General features: G+C 40.9%; 1 pseudogene; it reads left to right on the top strand.

Moving 5' to 3' along the window:
• The first annotated feature begins 3,618 nt into the window (after positions 1-3,618).
• Positions 3,619-4,317, top strand: LOC131247204 (heavy metal-associated isoprenylated plant protein 28-like; annotated as a pseudogene).
• Positions 4,318-11,591: the final 7,274 nt, after the last annotated feature.

The following is an 11,591-nucleotide window of genomic DNA, read 5'->3' as shown; positions in this document are numbered from 1 at the left end:
TGACCTTCTCCCCATCAAATGTGGAATCGTGATGTTTCCTCAAACGACTGAGTCGGCCATCTTGTCAAAGGGTTATGATCTTTCAATCTTGAAGATCATGGAGGATCACTAGTCCACTGAAGGTAATAGCAGATGTGTTGCTTGATCACCGGCCCTTGGGCCCCACATGTACGGACACAGAGATCATATGTTTGCTGGTGAGCAGACCCTATAGTTTTCTTAACATCATGTGGTCTTTGGTTCGAAAGAACGGACGAACCACAACATTCAAAAGTACGGTGGGCCCACCTGATGAGCAGACTGGCCTGATCTTTTTAAGCGTCTGATCCACACGCTGCGGACCACCTGATATGCGTCTCAGATCTCATTCAAGTGTGCCACGTAGATAATTTGGGAGACGAGTACCGGAAATGTAATTCTCTACACACATAGAAACAAGGAAGATGCGTGTGAGATGGGAGCCGCTCAGCAGACGATCCACATTGGTTGGATCCAAAAGGGCCAGTTAAGAGAAAATGACCAACGGTCTGGAATGCTATGTACGTGTGGACCACCTGGTGATCAAATTGGCCTGATTTTTAAGATTGGTGTTTATTGAGTGGAGAGGGCATCGCGTGCTGAGTAAATTCTGTGGGGCCACCATTATGTATGTATCTTATCCATGCCGTCTATCCGTTTTTTCATATCATTTTAAAGCATGACCCTAAAATTGAAGCATATCTAAATCTCAAGTGGACCACACCACAAAAAAAAAAAAAAAAAAAAAAACAGTGGGAATGCAACGTCCACCGTTGTAAACTTCTTGGAGGCCACAGGAGTATTGGATCAAGGTGATATTTGTGTTTTCTCTTTATCCAGAGACGTGTCCTTCTGAACAGGTTTGTGTTTTCTCTTTATCCAGAGACGTGTCCTTCTGAACAGGTTGGATGAGTAATAGACATCACTGTTGGCCCTAGGAAGGTTTCAACGGGGGACATCATTATCCCCACTGTTTCCTGTGGTGTGGTCCACTTGAGCTTTGGATATGCTTCAATTTTCGGCTTAGTATCTAAACTAAGCTAATAAAACAGATGGACGGCGTGGATAAGACACATACATCACGTGTGGGCCCCACTGAGTTTACTCAGTACGCAACCCGCTCTCTACAAAGTGGGAATGGCCTGATGAGGAGGAGCTTCTCGCTTGCCTTGGTGAAGCGGTCCTGATTCATTGCCTTCCAGCGTTCATTTGGCTGCTGGATGGTGAATCCTGACCAGTCGTTTGGTGTGACCTTGTGTGCTTGGGCTCTGAGTACAGAAACCACACCTTTGTACCATCCTAGCCGTCCAATTAATGGATATTGTGCCATTCATGAAGAGGAACCCGCTATGAACTTTTTTGGTCTAAAATCAAGCTGGTCCACACATCAGGTGGGCCGCACATGCATGTGAAAAATGAACGGTTAGAACAACACGACCAGGAATGCATATTCGAGACGTGTGGCGCTCTTGCTGGGTCAGGAATTGTTCGTGGTGGATCCCACTGATGAATGGTCCATATTTCTGACAAGTGGCCACGTCGGCAGGTACGCCGGGATGGCAACTTCAGCCATGCGAGTTTCGTCTGCATTCCTAATCCTGCAAGCTTTTTGCTGAGCCTGCTCGATTGCACCGCCGCATGTTCCACACGTGTCAGATCGCATGTGGGACATCCCAGAGTGCGTAAGACCTGGCGAAAATTCAGGGATGCCAATAATCATGCTGCAGCGCCCGTGCAACATAGTGGGGTCAACCCTGATGCGTGTGTTACAGCACATGTTAGAACGTGATCCCAAAAAATGGGCCCCACACGGAGCCGATTATATAGGTGGGCCCACCTTGATGTAGGCATTCTATAACCACGCCATCCATCTGATTTCATTCGTATCATTTTGGGGCATGAGCTAAAAAAATGAGGCAGATCCAAATCTCAGGTGGACCGTCTTATAGGAAACATTGGTGATTAACCATTAATGGACTACAAAACTTTTGAATGTAAGTTGATGTTTGCTTTTTCCCTTCATCTATGTTTATGTAACCTTATCAACAGGTTGGATAGTAAATACACATTAAGGCGAGGCTTTAGGAAGTTTTTAAAAGTGGGACATTCAATCACTATCGTTTTCTATGGTATGGTCCACCTTAGATTTGGATTTGCATCAATTTTGAGCTCAGACCCTGAAAGTATCTGGCAAAACGGATTGACGGTCTTAATACATGCATCAAACTGACCCCCACAGTAAGGGCCGGACCTAATCTGTCACACGTGTGTATTTTACGAAATGCGTGTCAAAATCCGGATCCTCTACTTGCCAGGAACAGTAAAATCATGTCTGGCCTAATCTAATTAGGCTATATCATACACTGCATTAAAGTCAGAAGCGCTAAAAATGCTAATAGTGACTTGGATCAATCAGAATACAGAAAACAGAATTTTCCTACTTACGGCAAGCAGAGGACCCGGATTTCACATCCAGGGATATCAGATGTCTACATTAGTCCTTTGTATTCTGACACGCGTGGCCCACCCGGCTAGTTGAACAGTATGGTTTCTGGACTAAGTTAGCCATGTGGCAATGGTATCACCAGATGCATGGTTCCTGGCTTCAGTCTCCACCATCTGTTCCTGGTTAGTGGTTAGCACGTGTGAACGCATTAAGAGGTGCATGAGGAGAGAGGTTTGTGCCCTCCCATCAGGCAAAGCTTGCTAGAGGGCATCACCGACCCGGCAATCATGTGACCCTTGAATTTCAGTCCGAATTAGGTGGGCCATGTTTACTAATCAAGATTCCGGAGTGGACCCCATAACCAATGTCCTTCCATAGAAAATCCAGACCATTAAATTTTCGGCCCGATAGCAAAAAGTCAATGGCCCAAATTCAACTAAGAAAAGGCCAGAGATTGTGGCAAATGGGTCAGGCCGGGCCTGGCAAGAGCCTCTCACACTCAATCATAAAACCCGAGGATTCCTATTCACATCCTCCGTCGAGGATAATACACTCAATTACTCAAAGACCAGAGCTGGTAGGGTCGCACGTACCAACGGTTACATAATACTTGATGGGCATCAATGTACACGTGGCCGTTTCCAATTGGCTGAACATGTTTCCATTTGCATTGTCCCCGGAGTTCACGCAAGGGAGAAGATGGTCGGTGCATTTAAATAACAAATCATAAAAAAAGAGGTCTATATATAGAGGCCATCCCTGCTCGTTCTCTCAACCGTCCATTCATTCATCTTGGAAAAAGATACAGCTTCCATAGAGACCGTTAATCATACCCTCTCTCTCTCTCTCTCTCTCTCTCTCTCTCTCTCTCTCTCTCTCTCTCTCTCTCTCTCTCTCCTCTTGAGTTGGCCATATAAACTACAGACTCAGATCCCGAATCTTCCTAACCGACCATGCGAATAGATTGCTAAATCGGATGGTTAGGATCATTTGATCATATAAGTGAATTTGGGTTTTGACCCATCCAATGGATGGAAATTGTTTAACGGGCGTGTACATTATTGGACGGTGGAGATGATTTATACAATGCGACTTATTTCATAACTTTCTTACTCTCAAAGACTACCATCTTGGTGGACCGTCCAGCATGTCTAACCATCATCATCTTCATCATAACCATGGTCATGCATAACTCAATGGACTTTGGTACTCAGATAGTAGAGATGAGAGTACACATGGATTGTGCTGGATGTGAGAGCAAGATAAAGAGAGCTCTTCAAAGGCTAGAAGGTATGGCTATTCATATAATCAACATATAATTACAAAACTGCCCTTCCATTACATGGCATGTATTAACTTAGTTCATCCATGCATGGATGCATGTATTTTAGGTATTGATGACATCGGCGTAGACATGGCCATGCAAAAGGTTACAGTTACTGGCTGGGCAGACCAGAAGAAGATTTTGAAAGCAGTTCGGAAGACGGGGAGAAGGGCTGAGCTATGGCCATTCCATACAATCCGGAGTACCATCCATATACGCACCAGTAATACCATCAGAATCATCAGAGCCATCATCTAACATACACTGCACGGCCCTCATCTTCTTATAACTACTACAAGCATGGATATGATGGGCATGACCATGGCTACTACCATATATAGGCCAGCACACTCCACCATCTTGGGTAAAAGGGCTGGTGCCATGTTCAGCGATGAAAACCACATGCATGTTCTATCATGTGATGAAGAATAATAGTTATGATGCATGGAATTTGAATAGGGTGATATTATATCCATTTTATACAAGTGGGGCACTTTTTTATTCTGATTGTGACTGTTGATATTGTGGGCTCTACTGCATTAGAGGTATCTTTTTTATAGATTTCTAACCGTTGCATCACTTGCTTATAAATGGTTATAAAAAAATTTAAAATTTTTTTAAAAAAAATCAACAATAGTCCACAAAAATTTATTAACATTTGATGGACAATACGAAAATTTTCTGTTGTAAGAAGTGTGTTACTTGCTTTTAGTAGTTTTTAATATTAATACAGGCGGAATTTCATTTTTATTTTTATGCAATGAACGGTTTTTTTTACATGTGCACTCACACCATGGAAAGTTTTCACCATAATGGGTAGTCGACCCCATGACCTCATGTTGAAAGTCTTGCAAGTATACCACTGAGGACGAACAATTGAATCCAATGGCATTAGATGTACTGTGCAATGATCGAGCATGAAATGGTAGATTACCAAGTTAGTTTTCAGTCAATCAAAGTGAGGTCCAATGTTCAATGATCCAAAATGGGGAGTGAATTAGGTAAGACCCTGGGTCCACTGAGGTGGGTGCGACCTTTGATTGTGGGGTCCACAATGATGTATGTGCCTTAAATCTACACTGTCCAACCATTTTAAAAGCTCGTTTTAAGGCATGATTCCAAAAATGCAGCTGACTCAAGTCTTAGGTGAACCACACCACAGGAAACAATCATGGTTGAATCCCCACCATTAAAAAATTTGTGAATGTTTATTTGCCATCAAACCTTATAATAATGTCCCGGACACCTAGATGAAGAGAACACAAATGTCATCTTGATCTAAAGATTCTCTGGCTCATAAGAAGTTTTTAATGGTCAGTCACCACCTTTTCATATACTATGGTGCATATGGGATTTGGAACTGCTTTAGTTTTTGGATCATGCCATAAAATGAGCTTTCAATACGGATGGACAATATGGATGTAGTCACATACATCATAGCGGGCCCCACAGTCAAGGTTCCCACCTACCTTAGGGGATCCGAGGTCTTACCTAATCCGCTCCCTCCAAAATCTTGATATTATGGGCCCATTGAATAATCCATTCACAAAAATATTAGAAGTAGAAAAATTATTAATAGGTGGTAAAAAAATAAAAAATAAAATTTGCAACAATAATTCCCATTGAACTAATAAAAGGACAAATTTCTATATCCAAGTCACCTAATCAATGGTAATTTTGGTGCATGCGTCCATGGAGACTCCCATCGTATCAATGGTTTAGATCACTGGAACATAACCCTATGTCCGTGATGCAAGGAAGGAATGTAAGATTAATAGAGGAAGAATATAGTCTCCTGTACGTGGTATGAACCTTAAATCCATAAGGCCTAAAAGCTCTAAAATCCACAGGAAAGCTTTTTTAAAAAAATCAAAATATTTTATTGATGTTTGTCTTTAAAACGAAATTACAATGCTTTAACTAATAAAATGCAAACTATAACATGTTTTTCTTAAAAATACAATTTTGAATTGAAAGAAAGTGTTTTCTAGTGAAACGGAGCGCCACGACTCACTTATGGGGTCGGTTGGCCCCAGATGGTCTGTTCCAATCAAAATTCTTAGGTCGTACATTCCGTAATATTACCCAGATTGAACGTAATGGTTGATTTATGGTTTGCACTTTCAACAACAATTTCTTTTATTCGAAATGAATTTCTTTAATCCAGATATGCATGGGACCCAGTTACATCGTGCCCTACATAGGTCTAGGCTTGAATATGACAAACTAGGTCTACTTCCGTCAGAGCTTCTTTTAGTCCATTCATGCTAAGAAATCCTTCCAAGAGTTACATGTGCAACCTAGGTGTTACTGGACTACTAATCTATTAGGCACATGAACCACCATAATTACTTCAATAGGATAATCTACACCGTCCAAACATCTTAAAACAATTAGATTATTAACTACACCACTATAGTCACTTTAATAGGATAATATGTGCCGTCCAAATATTGTCCATGTAAATCAACAATTAAAATTTGTTAGTTAGTCACCCGGATGTGATCATGTGCTTGTGACCCATCCAAGACTTAGAATTTTATTATTTTCAAGCAAAGTATATATTTCAATGAGCTTACTACAATCATTATGTTGAACACTAGATACGTACACTAATTAGAAATATTAAAATTGATTTAGTAATTAAATTCAAACCCCTATGAATATACTATGCATAACTACTTTTGGATTATAGGGATTATGAATCCAAGGTGCCAAACACAATGGGAGGATTCCAAATCTAGGGGGTTCCAAATCCACACTCCCAAACATGCTCCAAGGGCTTAAGGGATTTCTTAAACTCTTAGTTTTCTTGATGTTTAAGGGGTTGAGGATGATTAAAATGAGAAGGGGAGGGAGTTATAAATAGCTCACAAGCTTAGTTTTTCTATAATTTGGAGTAAGTGTAGCGTTGAAAGTGACTTGGAAGCTTTGGATTTAAGATTGCTGCGAGGCAACGTCTCATAGGTTGGATTAGGTGACAAAATTGTGAATTTGGGTAAAGGGAACAAGCATAGGAGTCTATTCACAATATCACAAGGATGAGGGTTGCAAAATGAGGCTCTCCACTCATGCAGGGACTATTTCCTTGGCAGGAGACTTGCTGTGTGATTGGCGTATCCTAAGGAGCTGTAAGTACTACACGAGGGTTCCTACTTTGGAAAAGTGGTTCCCATGCACATGTGGAGGCTCTGCCTCCGATGGCTTTGTATTGTTGTTTGGTTATGAGATCCATTGGGCTCAGATGCGGGCTTGATCAAAGTTCGGTTTAGGGTGTGGTTTGACTAGATGAGTTGACTTGTAGTTTGACTCGATTGGTTGATCGTGTGAGTCGACTCAATGGATTGACTTGGTGGGTTGACTGGGTTTGACTAGATTTTCCTTAAGGCTAGGTTTTAGGGTTTGGGTTAAGGATTAAGGCTTGCATTAGGGTTTGGATCATGGATTAGGCTTTGGATTAGGTTTGTTCAACATGATCAGTTTGTCAGCTCAGAGTGGGGTGTCTACATACCATCGGTTGAAATATAGGCCAAACATGACTCGGGGACTTGGATTGACTCATTCAGCCCGGAGTCGAGCAATGAGCTGAGTGGTGACTCGCCCTAGTCAGGGGGAACTGAATCTTCCTACGTGCCTGAGTTAGAGGTGATTCATGGTGAGTGGGTCCCACTGCGTCTGAGGCTACTCATCCAAGCTGCACCCAAGTCAATCTGAATCTTTAAAAAAAAAAAAAAATTTGAATGCAATAGCATTGGTGTGCCCCACCATGTTCAGGCCAAACGAGAACTCCCGTGAGCCTCAAGTGAGGGAACAAGAAAGAGGATGGCAACCTTAGAAAAATATCTGATCATGTAGGGCCCACTGTGGGGGTGCATACAATCCAACCTGTTCATAAGTTTCATCCTTTCAAGATGGAGGGTCGTCCAAAAATTCACGTCGATCCAAAACTCAGGTGGGCCACAGAACTTGGTTTGGAGGTTTTACGCACATTTTTACATTATATGGATGCCAGTCAATTCTCACGTTGGAGCCACAAACAACTCAATCTTACGATATTGTAGGAATAATGAACTCGAAATCTTGGACCTTATTTTTCATCAGATGGTACGACTCATATGAAGGGATGGATAGGATAATCCAAACCGTTGTTCTGATTTGTCACTCCGTGATGTTCCATTCTCAAAATTATTTCAGATTGGGAATCCAAATCAATTGAATATAGACAGTTGTTTTATTTATCTTCTTAATCATCTATCTATTAGCCACAATTCCAAAGGTTAAGATTGTCCAGAGGCTAGTTTCCTGGAACTAATCGATCCACTACGTAACATGGAACAAGGCATAACAATGTCCTTACATCACCCAAACAAGGGCCCCACCTGTTGGAATTTAAAACCCATCACAAGTCGATCCTTATCTGCGTTTACAGCACGGATTTTAACCCAATAAAAGGCCAAATGTCACATGGGGAGTTACTTTATACTCTGGCAAAATGTTACAGTTGATGTGCAGTCACTCAAAATCATGTGTACGGTAACTCAAATTAAACGGTACAAATAGCATATTCAGTGGGGTAACTAAAATAAATGGAACCATGCAATTAATTAATAGCTATCAAATGTAGGATTAAAAATAAAATATTGAGAGGTCCAAATTGGAAGGGATAAATCATATGGTTTAATGTTACCTCCATGTACAACTATGCTCCAACAAAACAATTTAAAACATGATGAAGATACAAAAAGTCCAAAGGAATCATTATTATAATTACAATGTCAATCTATCATGAAAAAATAAAAATATTAAGAACCCCATCAATCTATGGCTCAGGAAAATCATCCTGAATCAAGCCGGCCTTTATATGGCATTGTCGTAATGGAGTTCAAGTTGGATTGAGACCAATTTTTTAGCTTTAAAAAATTTTGAGCCGAGCCCAAGCTAGACCGAACTCGACTTGACTCAACTTGAAACTTGACTCGATTTGAATTGAGTCGACTCAGATCGAATTCACTTGATATAAATATTGTGTGTGTGTGTGTGTGTGTGTGTGTGTGTGTTAAAAACCTTAAAACCTAAACTCGAACTCAACTCGTAGGCTCAAACTTAAACTCAGCTTGAAAGATCGAGCTCAAACTTGATTCAAGCTAGCTCGAGCTGTTGATCAAGCTTAGCTAAGCTGGCTAATCAAGCTCAAGGACAATGTCGACCCATGTTGAAGCTGGGTAGCGGCCTGCTGGTTGAGCCAAGCTGAGCTAGGCTAAGCTCAACTTGATTAAGCTCATGTACAGTTCTAACAATAACGACTATCCAAAAACCTCCAAATTCACCATTGGCCACATGCTAGTTGGATAATTGATTAAGTTATTTTACTATCCAGGCGACCCTACTGGGTTGACTAGATGGCATGCACAAGGAAGACACCACCATGTGCCCACACGCAATATTTTAGAATAAGCTTATTGTTAAGGTATGAAAGGAACCAACCTCTTTTTTACCGATTTAAGAATTTAAAAGTGACAGTTATTATATTAATTAGTAGTTGGTAATTAATAAATTAATCAAAGCATTGGGCATGTAAATAATGTAATATATGAGGCCACCTCATCTAACATCTTTTGTAGAGTAAGATTATTTCACAATGGTGTGTTGGGCCCACATATAAACTACTTATAAGATGCGTCCTTGGAAACTTACCCTATATCCACGGGTGGCAATAGGCCTAGAGACCTGATTCAACGTAAGCAGCCCAACTATTGGGGCAAGGGTTAGGGTCCTATCCTTGGCCTGAATGACAAGCTCAGGCTTCGAAATTCAAGACTGGTCAAGCCCAAGCCAGCGGTGAATGATTTTGTCCAATAATCAAGTGGACCACCATCATATGAAAAGAATTGACGGTGTAAAGACATTTATAAGTGGTTCATTCAACGTACGTGTGTAGTTTAAAAGTAATATTAGATCTGATTTAATCTCATTGATCAAAACCACTTATCTAATGAAACTCATTATGAACGGTTGGATAGTCTCAAAAAATTCTCAGATCAGACCATTAAGTATATGATCACTACTTCCCGTTCAAAGGAGATCAAAGTTATATGGGCCCATAGTGATGTATTTATTATATCTACACCGTTCATATATTTATAAAGATCATTGTAGAGCATTGTCCAAAACATGAATTATATCCAAAGATCATCTGGACCACTCCATAAATAGCCGCCGAGAATGATTTTCACCGTTAAACAATTCGTAGGGCCCACCATAATGTTTATTTTCTGTTCAATCTATTCATAAGGTCACAAAGACCTAAATTAAGAGACAAAACAACTTGCAAATTGATCCCAAAAGTCTGTGAGACTGTGACCCCAAAAAGGGTTTGAATGGTAGACGTTCAATCCCCACTGCTTTTTTCAGTGTGGTCCACTTTATAGTTAGATCTATCTTATTTTTCGTCTCAAGCCTTAAAACGAGCTCGCCAAATGGATGGACAGTTTGGATATAACACATACCCTATGATGGGACCCACATAGCTTGCCAACGTCAATAGCAGCTCTTTTGTGCACAGCACGTCACAGCTGCTACACATCAATACAGCTAACACCTCGAGCTCCAATGGCTCAAATAAGATCAATGTTACATGGGCTCCACAATGATGTATTTATTATATCCACACCGTTTATCCAATTTTTGATGATTATTTTAGGGTATTAGGAAAAAAATTGAATCATATCGAAAGCTCAAATGGACCACACCGAAAATAGCAGTGAGGATAATGATTTTCACCATTAAAAAGATCTGAATCCTACCCAACCTGATCCGACTCGGTTCGGGGTCAGGCCAACAGCACGTCAGATCGGTTCGGGTCAGCTGTTCCGGACTCGGCCCCAGATCGCATCGGGTTCGGATTAGACCATCTAGTTTTCAGCCCGAACTGAGTTGGAGCCAATCCGATCCGATTCGGTCCAATGCCCAGCTCTAATCACAACACAACAAAAGGAATTCGTATTCGGTAGCCATCCCTCCAATGCAAAGATCATGGCATCGGTCCATTTGGAAAAGCTCTGTGGGATCCACCGTGATGTATGTGTTTTATCTGTTCCGTCCATCCATTTTTATAGCTAACTTCAGGGTACATTTCAAAAAATGAGGTAAATAAAAATCTCATGTGGACCACACCAGTTGTGATTGAACGACCAATATTAAAAAAATCCTAGGGCCAACTGTAATGTTTATTTGTCATCCAAACTATTGATTAGGTCACAAAGACCTGGACGAAGGGAAAGAACAAATATAAGCTTGATCCAAAACTTATGTGCACTCGGGAGTTTATAACGGTGGGTGCATTCAATCACCATTGTTTCCTGTATCGTGGTCTACCTAAGTTTTGAATCTACCTCATTTTTTGGTATATGATGTAAAATGATCTGAAAAAAATGGATGGACGGCATGGATAATATGTGGGACCCACATAACCAATCAATACAGAAGTTAGTACTGGAGGGGTCACTACCCAAGCCCTGTACGCGATAAAAAAATTAAAGGCTGGGATGGGGGGACCACATTTCGTAAATGCAATACAATTTTATTAAATAAGAAGAAGCTCCCTACCCTAATGAATGGACATCCAAAAATAGGCAACTCTGAAACAGGTGGGCGCAGTCTTAGAGGTGGTGGGGGCCACATGATTGGATGCAACATTGTGGAATAAACTTCTATAAAGTCTGTGGAGAGGATATGGTCCTTTGGTTCATCATTGTATATCATACCGGGCCTAATTAATAATCAGTTCGAATTAACAACCATACC

This window comes from Magnolia sinica, chromosome 5 (genome assembly GCF_029962835.1).
Source record: "Magnolia sinica isolate HGM2019 chromosome 5, MsV1, whole genome shotgun sequence".
Lineage (NCBI taxonomy): Eukaryota > Viridiplantae > Streptophyta > Magnoliopsida > Magnoliales > Magnoliaceae > Magnolia > Magnolia sinica.
The sequence above is the reverse complement of the archived record's forward strand: the minus strand, read 5'-3'. Positions and strand labels throughout refer to the sequence as shown.